At 22.1% G+C, this 11,137-nt stretch overlaps 1 long non-coding RNA gene across 1 annotated transcript; it reads right to left on the reverse strand.

The window, feature by feature from the left end:
- Positions 1-3,538: 3,538 nt before the first annotated feature.
- Positions 3,539-6,473, reverse strand: LOC129618440 (uncharacterized). The gene is made up of 3 exons (XR_008697802.1): positions 6,422-6,473; positions 5,757-5,944; positions 3,539-4,209 (listed from the first exon to the last, which is right to left on the reverse strand). It is a non-coding gene; the product is annotated as an uncharacterized LOC129618440 (long non-coding RNA).
- Positions 6,474-11,137: the final 4,664 nt, after the last annotated feature.

Consider the following 11,137-nt stretch of genomic DNA (forward strand, 5'->3'; position numbering starts at 1 on the left):
GTTGGTATTTTTAAAATTTCATTGATGTCTTTTAAGAATTTCAATCGATTAAGAGATTAAAAAAAACAAAAATAACAAAAAAAGGAAAAATTTATTTTATTTTCGTTTTTTACAATCGAATTTCTATTCCAATTTTCTTTTGTGGTCTTTAGCGGTATATTTTTGTTTATTTTACAGATTATATCAATTAAAGAAGTGTTGAAGAATGAATAGCCTGCATAAAATTTCAAAAGAGATTTTCCACTATATATTAAGAATAAATAGAAAGAAGAATTTTTTTATATAGAACGTATAATCAAAATAAAATAACTATATATATAATTTACTTAATGTCATATTATACTCAAGAACTAGATCACATTTCAACATTTTAAAAGCACATTAAATGACATGTGAAACTGATTTTTATTTATATACAACATTATAAACAACTTAATTAAAAATGGGCTTTTTAAACACGTGAAATACTTAACGAGTTGATTATTGTATGAGACAACTATATTTATATGCTTATTTAAAGAAATTTGAGATACAATGTAGGGAATAATAGTTGAATGATTTCAAGATTAAACAAGCTGACAAATTAGATTTTTTCTTTTTGGATAAAATACAAAATTTCCTATAAATTATCGAAACTAGTAATGTAATGATAATAACAAAATTGATAGAAATTTATAGTTAATATCAAAAGGTATAAATAAAATAATTTTCTAAATTTAATATTAAATATGAAGAACAGCTCAGTGACGGGATCAATGTTGAAGAGAAGACCAAAGACCTGCCGAATATTTTTTAAAGAACAGAAAGAGTACACTCACTTAGGTATAAGACAAGTTGTTTTTAATCAAACACTTGGTCTGTCCTGAATATGGCTGCCTTCCTCTTCACTCCTGGTTTGTGCATATAATAACTAAATCCAAATACCTGATAACAAAATCAACTGACTGAGGTTAAGATCACCGTCCTCCCTTTCCTTTATATTACGTCAGTAATATACTCTTTTAAAAATTACATTTTCGTGTTCAAGTGCTGCAGTTATAGGGTAAGTGAGGGAAGAGGGTATGTAATGATTGCAATCACTAGTTTATGTATTCGCTTAACAAAATTTTTAACTAAAAATTTGAAATATACATTTATTTAAGATTATAATTTCAAGTTCAAGGTTTATAATTTTATATAAACAAGTATTTTCAATTATTTCAACACTATATAATTGGTTTAATTGTATAACAATATCAATGAATATCAATTTTAAGCATAATTTATGCACATATGTTACAAAGATTATTGGCTTAAACTCTTTATATCTTCAATATAAAGCATTATAATAAAAATTTATTTATAGATAATTAAAATTCTATTGAATTTTAAAATTTGTAACATATTACTAACATTATTTTATTATATAAAATTAAATAAATTTTTTTAAACAATTTATTTTAATTTTCTATATCAATTTATAAAATTACTAATAATTAGCAAGTTTTTTTTTATTTATACAATTATTTAATAAAAACAAACTATGTACATATGTAAGTATATGACATACAAATATAAACAATAAATAAATAACTAGTTATACATTATACGTTGTTTACAAAACAAGACATGGAAAAATTTATTTCTATAATAATAATTATGGTATACCAAGTGGATAGAGATAGATGAAAGTTTTAAAAGTTCAAATAAGAAAAATTTTTCAATGTCATTGAAGATTTTAAAAATTTTTTTACAATATAGATATTCATAATATATAACACATATATACTTACACAAATATATATACACGCAATTTATATATCATATACAAAATGTGTATAATAGTTATAGAAATGAAACAAGAATTTTGAACTGGAAAATTTCTTTAAATTGCGCTAGCAATAATATAAAAATAATTAATATTGTCTGGACAATATTATGCACATAAGAATTCTTTTGGAATGTATAAATTTTTTAATTTAATTACTTGCAATATACGATAATATAGAAATATTTTAAAAAGTGAAATTAATTTTTGCAAAATAGCATGAGAAATTCACATTATCATATTTTTATTCTTACACTACTAGACTCTAGAGAGAATGATATTATAAAAAGCAAAATTTAAACAATTGAGACGAAAACGTGAAAAATTAATTTAGATATGTGTTTATAAATTTCAAAGTATACAGTTCAAATATTCAATTGTATAATCAGTGATGTAGAACAAGTCTTGCATTTAAATATGCCGAGCAAATTTACTAAAATTTGGTATTTACATATTTTATATTCGAAATTTCTAAAGAAATCAGTGATTTTATATTTCAAAAAAAATTTAATTTCTTTTCTTTATCAGTTAAACTTAAAATAACCAACTGCGTTTCTTAATACTTATCAACATAGGGAAAATTGCAAATAATTTGCCAATAAATGAGAAAACTGTTTGTCGATAACTTTAAACTGAAAGCATATAAACGCACTGGTTAGTATATTGAAAAAGTTTAATATATTGCAAGAAATTGACCGCTATTTATAAAAACATTTAAAATAATATTGTTATATTCATGATTTATTACACAAAATAAAAACTAAACATAAATTTGATATAAGAGATTGGCATATCTACATTTATATAAATTGTATATATTTTTTCAGGGATTTTCCCCATTATTATTAAAATTCCCCAAATATGTATTTTAAATGACTGTGCATACTCATAGAAATGAAATTGAATTATTCGTGTCATTTACTGAAATTACTGAATATTTAGAAAAAAACAAACAAAAAATTAAAAATATAAGTAGTCAGTAACGTTCCATTCAAATAAATCAACTCTATTCAAATAAAATAATATTAAACTCATTTATAAACTGGAATACTTATTAGTATACCTTAAAAAATAGAGATTTACAAGAGTTACAAACAAAAAGATCGAAGAATTTCAAACTATAACTAAAAAACTATAGTTAGAAATGTGATCGATTTGTTTAAGTACGAGCTGATTTCTATTAAAGAACTGAGCTACCAAGCCACACAATATTACGTAAGTTTCAAAATTGATTTACTTATTATAAACAGGTATAATGTGAAGTTATTCATATTTAATAAAATTCCTAAATATTTTTATGATATATTTTATTCAAATAATTTCAAATTTATCGAAATTTCCATTAAATTTTGAATAGATCTAATTCGAATATTAAAAAAAACATTTTGCTTCATGCTACATATATGTTATAATGAGCACATTCAATACACAACATTACTCCTAGGCGAAATATAGTACAAAATTTAGTAGAATTTCTAATTTAGTACAAATAAAAGCTTCTAGTTGCTATTTTGAATTGTATATATAAAATTATGGTCTATAACCTCCTATACCACAATATAATTTAATAATTTTTGTAAGAAAATTAATATCTAATTAAAGAATCATTCGATTGAACTCAAAGAATGTAAAATCTCTGCTAATCTTTAAGAATAAAATTTTATAAATAAAATTAACAAAATAAATTGTATTTAAAAAAAAATTTTTGAATTTACCTAATATAATTTGGTATACTCCATAAATATTTTATAAATTTTTTATTCTTATATATTTAATAAAATTTATATTTTATCCAAAGTGTTATACAAGTGATTTGTTTTTTTTTTTTAATTTTAAGGTAAATGATTTGTAATGAAAACTTTCAAGCTCTTATTGAATTAATTTCTATATTTAAAAAATTACTATTAATAGTAAATACATTCAACTTTTTTTAATTATTTTAATTAAAATTTTTTGTATTATAATTATTATTTTTCTCTATATTATTAGTATTATCTTGATTAATTATTCTTTTACAATTACAATAAACCAATATACAACAAATTTAATTTTATATTTAAAATTTTTTTTCTATTATTATTCAGCTTTGCTCTCTCTCTCTTTTTCTTTCTTACTTTTTACTTTCTTTTTTTTTTAATATATATTACATAATTACTTATTTTATTGATAATTATTACTTATATTCTTTTCTCTTCGTTATTTATTATTATTATTAATATTATTATTTATTATTTTCTTTCCCTTTCTGATACGCTCAGATTTAATTACTTATTTATAAAAATATTTTTTATTTCACTTTCTTTTCTTACTAATTTATTTTTTCTCTTTAATTTTTTTTTGTATATATAATTTTACATTAAATGATAATAAATTACAATTATTAAAACATTTTATAAAAATTTCTTAATTAAAACAAAACCAAAAAATTGAAAACTGTTATAATCAAATTTTCTGTTCTATGCATACACAATATGCACGTACATACACAATTCGTAGATGTATAAATAATTTTATTTCAATTTTTAATGAATAGAAAAAAAAATTCTCTCATCAATAAATAAATAATCTATAAAAAAATTGAAATTACAATTTTATATGCATTTTTAACTCATCTTTATTTTATTATACTTGTGTAACTTCTGATAGAGTAAGTATATCAAGAATAAAATTCAAAAGTGAGTATTATGTGTTAAAAGTAAGTGATTTTAAGCCTGTTTCAAAGCATATAATATGCATTTATACTCGTATGGTTATACAATAATTATATATAGGGGTCTTAAGAGGGTATCATTTACACAATTTATATTGTATACCGATAATGATTTAATTTAGAAATAAAAAACACATATATAGGTACTTAAGACATTAAATTGTTTGTAAGTGTAAAAAAAGCACTCTCAAAATTTTTGATATTTTTAATAAATGACAATTTTCTAATAATGCACATAAAATTCTGTGGTAACAGGCAAAAAATTTCTAAACTCCAGTTAATTCTTTTTCAATTTTTCTAATTTATTTTGAATTCAATAAAAATTTTGTTTGTATTTAATTGAATTTAGTAAAAATTTTTCTTTTAATTTTAATTTTTAAATACAGTTTCAAAAATTATTATAAGTACCACCATTGTGTGTATAGTACTATTGCATTTATAGTGTTATACAAAAGAAAATTTTTGTAAATATAACAATGGTACTATTAATAAAATAAGCAATTTTTCAATTGTAACCAAAGTTATTTAAGACAATTTTTTGAAAATTTTCATTTTATATCGAATTCCAAATTCTAATATCGTAATCTCTATTAAATAAAATATAAAATTCTCTATCAGTTCGTATCTAAATTACTCCCGAAATTATGACCGAAAATGTAAAAAAAATCAAGTATTTAGCCTAAGCCCAAGTTACTAGTTCAGAAAATTTTTGTTTTAAATTAAATCTAAAGTTTTTTCATCTTGAACAGTTTTTCCTTAAAACCACAGACAATTATTATTATTGATTAGAAAATTTAATAAATGCATAATAAATTTATTGATTTCATATTTTTTTATATTCCATGTATACTACAATTAAATTTTATTCTTTAAAATCAATTTAAATAAGAAAATTATTTTAAAAAATTTATTTGATTTTTTTTATTTCTAAATTAAAAATCGATTTTAAATTTTCTTTTCTATATAAATTTAAAGTACACACAGACGTATGTACATGCACATTTGTATGCATTTAATATATCGAATGAATGAAAAAAAGGGGGTTACTGCGGCTGCTGTTATGTTTAAAAATTCATTTTATTTTATATATTTTATAAAAACACTGCATTTTATATAATTTTTTTTTTTTAAACACTTTTACAAAATACGTGTACACTTATTATATTATGCACACATTATTTACATATACATATATTTAGGTAGGCATGTATATTATATAAATATTACAAAATTATTTACATGCATATTTTATACTTATGTTCCCGTAATTTATTACAAATACGTATACGTACTTACGTACGTACTTATACAATATTTATATAAGTATTATTAAACGGAAGTATTTAAATTACGGCAATACTTCCGTTATTTATTACACTATTATATTCTAACACGAAATTTTCATTCATTATTTTCTTTTACAATTTCTGGAAACAAAAACATAAAACAAATAGAATAACCAAATTATAGAATGAAAGAGATGGAGAGAAATTTTAAGTAATAAAATGTAAATATTTCCAAAAGATATTCATAAAATATTCTTAAATTCTAATGATTATAATTATAGTACAGTAGAGGCTGTATACAAACTACTTAAATTTATTACAAGACTCAAATATCTTTTGAAAATAGAAGATTCTAATTTATTTAAAAATTTTGACAAAAACTCCGAACAAAAATATAACATCAAAGTAAAGGTAAATTATTAAAACAAAACAGTAAACATTATTTTCTAAAAGGTACCAAAACAACAAAAAAAAATCTAAATAAAAAATTAAAATATTTTCGAAAAGAAAACAAATAATTATAGGGTAAAAAACTATTAAATTCGTAACAAAAAACACAACACTAAACAAGGAAACACAAAAAAAAAAAATTATAAAAAAAAAATTTTTTCCGTCTACAATTTTTATTTTATCCACAACTAAAACACACGATACGGCAGCCGGTACAAGTCGAAAAAGACTAAAATTAAAAACAGTAAAACCATCTGCCAAAAAGTACGTACTACAAAAATTACAATAAAATCAAAAAAAAACAGAACAGAATAAAAATCGAAAAATCCGAATTCAATCGAATGAAATTCCACCCTTCTCTATCTTTCATTCTTTCTTTATTATCATTTTCCCTCTTCTTTCTTCCATATTTTCTTATTTGTTTTCGTTTTATTTATTTATTTTTTTTTCTCATTTTTATTATTATTATACAAAATCTACCATACCCATTACATTCATTTCATATTACCTACCTTACCTCATCAACAAACATTCTACAATATAATATAATACTAACAAACGGATAAAATCTTTATTCAACTGCAACAGCAGCAGCTCTCAATTAACTCCACTCCATCCATACTCGTTTATGATACACTCCACAACACATAACAGTCAATTATTATAAAAAAGAAACTCAACTTTAAAAGAAAGAAAAACAACAAAAATCAAAAAAGTCGAATTTTTAAAAATAACAAAACTTTTCGTTCACATGCTGTTATTGTTGACTTTTCTCTCATTTTTTTCTTATTATTATTATTATTCATTTTTGTTTCTGTCACTTTTATTCCTATATTAAATTCAGTATAATACTTTACTCTTATATACACCAATATAATATATTCATAGTATATTATTTGTTTTATGTATTGGTTATATTATTTTGTAAAGCATGAATGAACTATAATCAAATTCAAATTGGATATAACAGTTGAATTGGAATTGCGCCGCAAGAATTAAAATTTTTTTTACAACTACTCTATACAAATAATACAACAATATTATAATTACATTTTTGTAAGAACCTCTTTATGAATTGTTACTGCTTGAATGTGTAAAATTTAATATGTTTTTATTGTTGAAACGAAATTTTTGTTTACTCTAATATAACACTAATCTATATACAATAATAGTTGATCACATATACACACACAAATACCTAAACCTTTAGGCATGTATGAGAATATAACAATACAATATAAATTGATGAAATTGTTGATTTTGTATTTTTTTTTCAACATAAACACAAAAAAAAAATACTAAATAGGTTCTTATTCTCTATCCTTCTCTTTCCTATAATATTGAAATTTAATTATTTTATATTCACCACACAACAAAAATCATATGATATTAACTGTATGGTGAAATTTTTTTTTTGTTTGCATACAGTTGCGCTTTATTTCTTACTTTTAAAATTCATAACACATACACAATACAAAACAAACACATGAGTAGAAAATGTGAAAAGGGAGAATGAAAAATGTAAACAAAAATATTACTATATGGAAACGGAAAAAGCAAAATATTGAAAATAATATAGAAAATTGTTTACAATTTAAATTCCGTGCATTATATTGCGTCATTGTGGTAAAATTTAAAAAAAAAACAAAGCTGAATATTGGGGAATTTTTTTAAAAGCTCTTCATTTATTAAATAGAGAAAATACATATGTGGTCTCTTAATTCTTAGTGAGAAAAAAAAGCTTTTATAAAAAAATATGATATTTAAGTGGAGAAATTATGTTTATAACTTGACTGATTATTCTATAAATGAGAAAACAAAGTTTGAGGTGGAATTTTTGAAAAAAGTGTTGTCAACTTATGAAAAATTTTATTATTTAAAGGCCAGATAGTCCGAAGTGGAATCATTTGTTTTTTTTTTTTTTGAAAAACATAAATTAATAAATTATTTAATTAAATTCGGGAATTTAATAAGTTTATTAAACCCCTAAGTCGTACAGTGATAATGGACCGAGATCTGATAACACAGACTACACGTAACCAATACCAGACTGGAAGGGAAAAAAATCCTGGCAATCACAAGTTTAACGCTGTTGCCAACGCTTCGAGAGTTTAGATTCCTATTTTACAACTCAGAAGATTTATTGCGAGTAGATCATAGAAGTGATATTGCAAATTTTAACCCTTTTCCATTTCCTTATATTAATTTTAATCAAATAGAAAAACTAGAAATGATTTCAAAATATATTTCATGCTAATATAATTTTACGTTATTATAATAATCAAAATCAAATAACGTAATAATATTCTTGAGCAAGGTACACACTTATAAAAAACTAAATCATGGTCACTTTAATACGATAGCACGTGGTGTAACCCCCAATTTTCAACTTCATTTAACATTTTCAACAAAACAGAAAAATGAAGAGAATGCCCCAGTATTATTGTTTTTCTTTCATTCTCATTCACTTTGCTCTCTATAAATCAAAAATTAAATTCAAAGAGAGTTGCCGGAAAAAGAGAAAAAATTTTTGAGAGAGAAGAAAATTATCAACAAAGGATATGGTAAGTAGTATTTGTTATGCTCGAATTCGCCGCAAAAAAAAATATCTTGGAAAAGGTAAGATATAAAAAATAGTAAAAATTTGTAATTCCGTAACTAAGAGGAGAGAGTAATGATGTTATGTTGTTTGTTATTTCCTTACCTTTCTTATACTATTTTTTTTTGTTTTTTATATTTTTTTAACAAATTTGACTAAGTAGAAATTCTGGCTAAAATAAAAATACAAAAAAAAAATAAAATGAATAGAAGGAAAAACCGGTTTCTTTTAGCACAAGTCTTTTTAATTTATTTTGTTTTTTTTTTTTGTTTTTTTAGGAAAAGTTGTATGTTTGTATATAAATTTATTTGTGTGTATAAAAAGGCATAAAATAAAAAATCAAGTTCTTAAGAATCCATACATCTTCTTGAGCGAAAAGAATGAATCAACCGAAAAATAAAAAAAACAAAAAAAAAATTTGTTGAAAAAGGAGTAAAGAGAGTAAAGGGTTAATCTGGTTTTGTTTTGTTCACAAGCTATGTAAGCAAATGATAGTTATAATATGAGCTTGAATATAATATAGGTATACATACATACCTACTATATTATTGTGTTGCATACTTGTTTACATATTATATGCATATTTTTTATATGAAGTATGGAAAAATATTCAATATTTTTATTGGAATGGGTACAGTAATGTAAATGATTTTTACTTTATATTTATTTGTTCTCCTCATATATGTGTTAATATACCACATAATATATGAGTGTATGTATAGGGTTAATGTAGAAAATAACGTATGTATAACAATAATAATAAAATGTGGTATGATAAATGCATAAATGAAGTGTAACATTACCATACATAAAAAAAGCTTCATGGATACTTAACGTTTATTTCTTTTCTTTAATTGCATTACAAATTGTTATTGTAAGGCTAAAATTATGGTAATTTATTAAATTTTTTTTTTTTTAATTTTTTGCAATATTTTTGGTACTTTCTTGTAGTTTTTCTTTCATATTTGACGAATATTTTGTTTTCTTTTATAGTTATGTCCCATCATTAATTTAGCCTCACAATATGTTTGATGATGAAAAATTAAAAAGTTTTTGATTAAAAAAATTATTCGTCTGGCTTTAATAGTTTAATAAATTCATACCTTAAACATAATTAATTAATTACTGACTAGTGTAGTGGATTGAATTTTGAAAACTCTTTCTGAATTTGAATGAATTTTGCTAATCCCTATCCGTATCGGGTATCCGTATTTAATTAAATGGAAATGTGTTTCGAAAAAATACTAGGAAAAAATTTATTACTTTTAATTTCTGTTCATTTTAACTAGATTTAATTAGAGTTCATATTAGTGATCTATTCTCATGGTTGTGCGGCAATTACAAAATTTGTTTTATAGTAAACCAATTCTCTTCTTCTCTTCCTATTGGTTTAAAGATATTGCCTTTACAAAATTTGGCAATAACAAATAATTTATTACGAAGACATCTAGTTTTGGCATTATCATTTTCAGATATTTCGATATTCATATTTAAGTTTAGATATTGGTCGCAGATGTCAGAGCATTCGATTTTATAATGCCTAAATCAATTATCTAAAAATAAAATATTTTCGAGTTATCTAGTTGTAGCCTTAACCTTACGATTTGTAGTTAAACACTATGCATAACGTGTTATTCGAGAGTAAGACGTGAGAGTTGTGAAAATTTTGTCACCTTTTTTAAAAAATTAAAATTTTGTACACTTAATTTAAATTTTTATTTTTTTTCTAATTTTATAAGAATAATAAATAAACGACTACAAAATTCTACGAAATTTCAAAATTTATTTGCTAATAAAAAGGCTATCACATAACATTTCAAAGATACAGACATAGATAATTGTGAACTATTCATACCCACTTAACATTTTTCAGAATTTGGTTATTTTATCGTATAATGCCAATATATACCTACTTTAGAATAACAAGGAAAAAATAATAAATTTAAAGTGGAAACAAAATTTCTTTTTAATTTTCATTATTAAAAGTAAACGAGTAGCTATAGAGAAAATAATGTCAACAATCCTCAAAAAACGAAACTGTTGATACTTTTTTAAAATAGCACTTAAATTTAGTATATGGAAGCGTATACAGAAGCACTCTACTAACAATTTTTTAAAAAACCACTTTTTTTTTCCATTTTATATAATTTTAATTTTTAATTCTTCATTAAATTTAATTTTCAATTTTTTTCTTTCTCTTTCTATTTTGCTGCTTCTTTTCATTATTGTTATTTTATTTTTATTAAAAAAAAAATTAAAAAGCGTAAACGGTACACTTAATCAAA

The sequence above is a fragment of the Condylostylus longicornis genome, unplaced genomic scaffold, assembly GCF_029603195.1.
Source record: "Condylostylus longicornis isolate FDR11 unplaced genomic scaffold, ASM2960319v2 ptg000006l, whole genome shotgun sequence".
NCBI lineage: Eukaryota > Metazoa > Arthropoda > Insecta > Diptera > Dolichopodidae > Condylostylus > Condylostylus longicornis.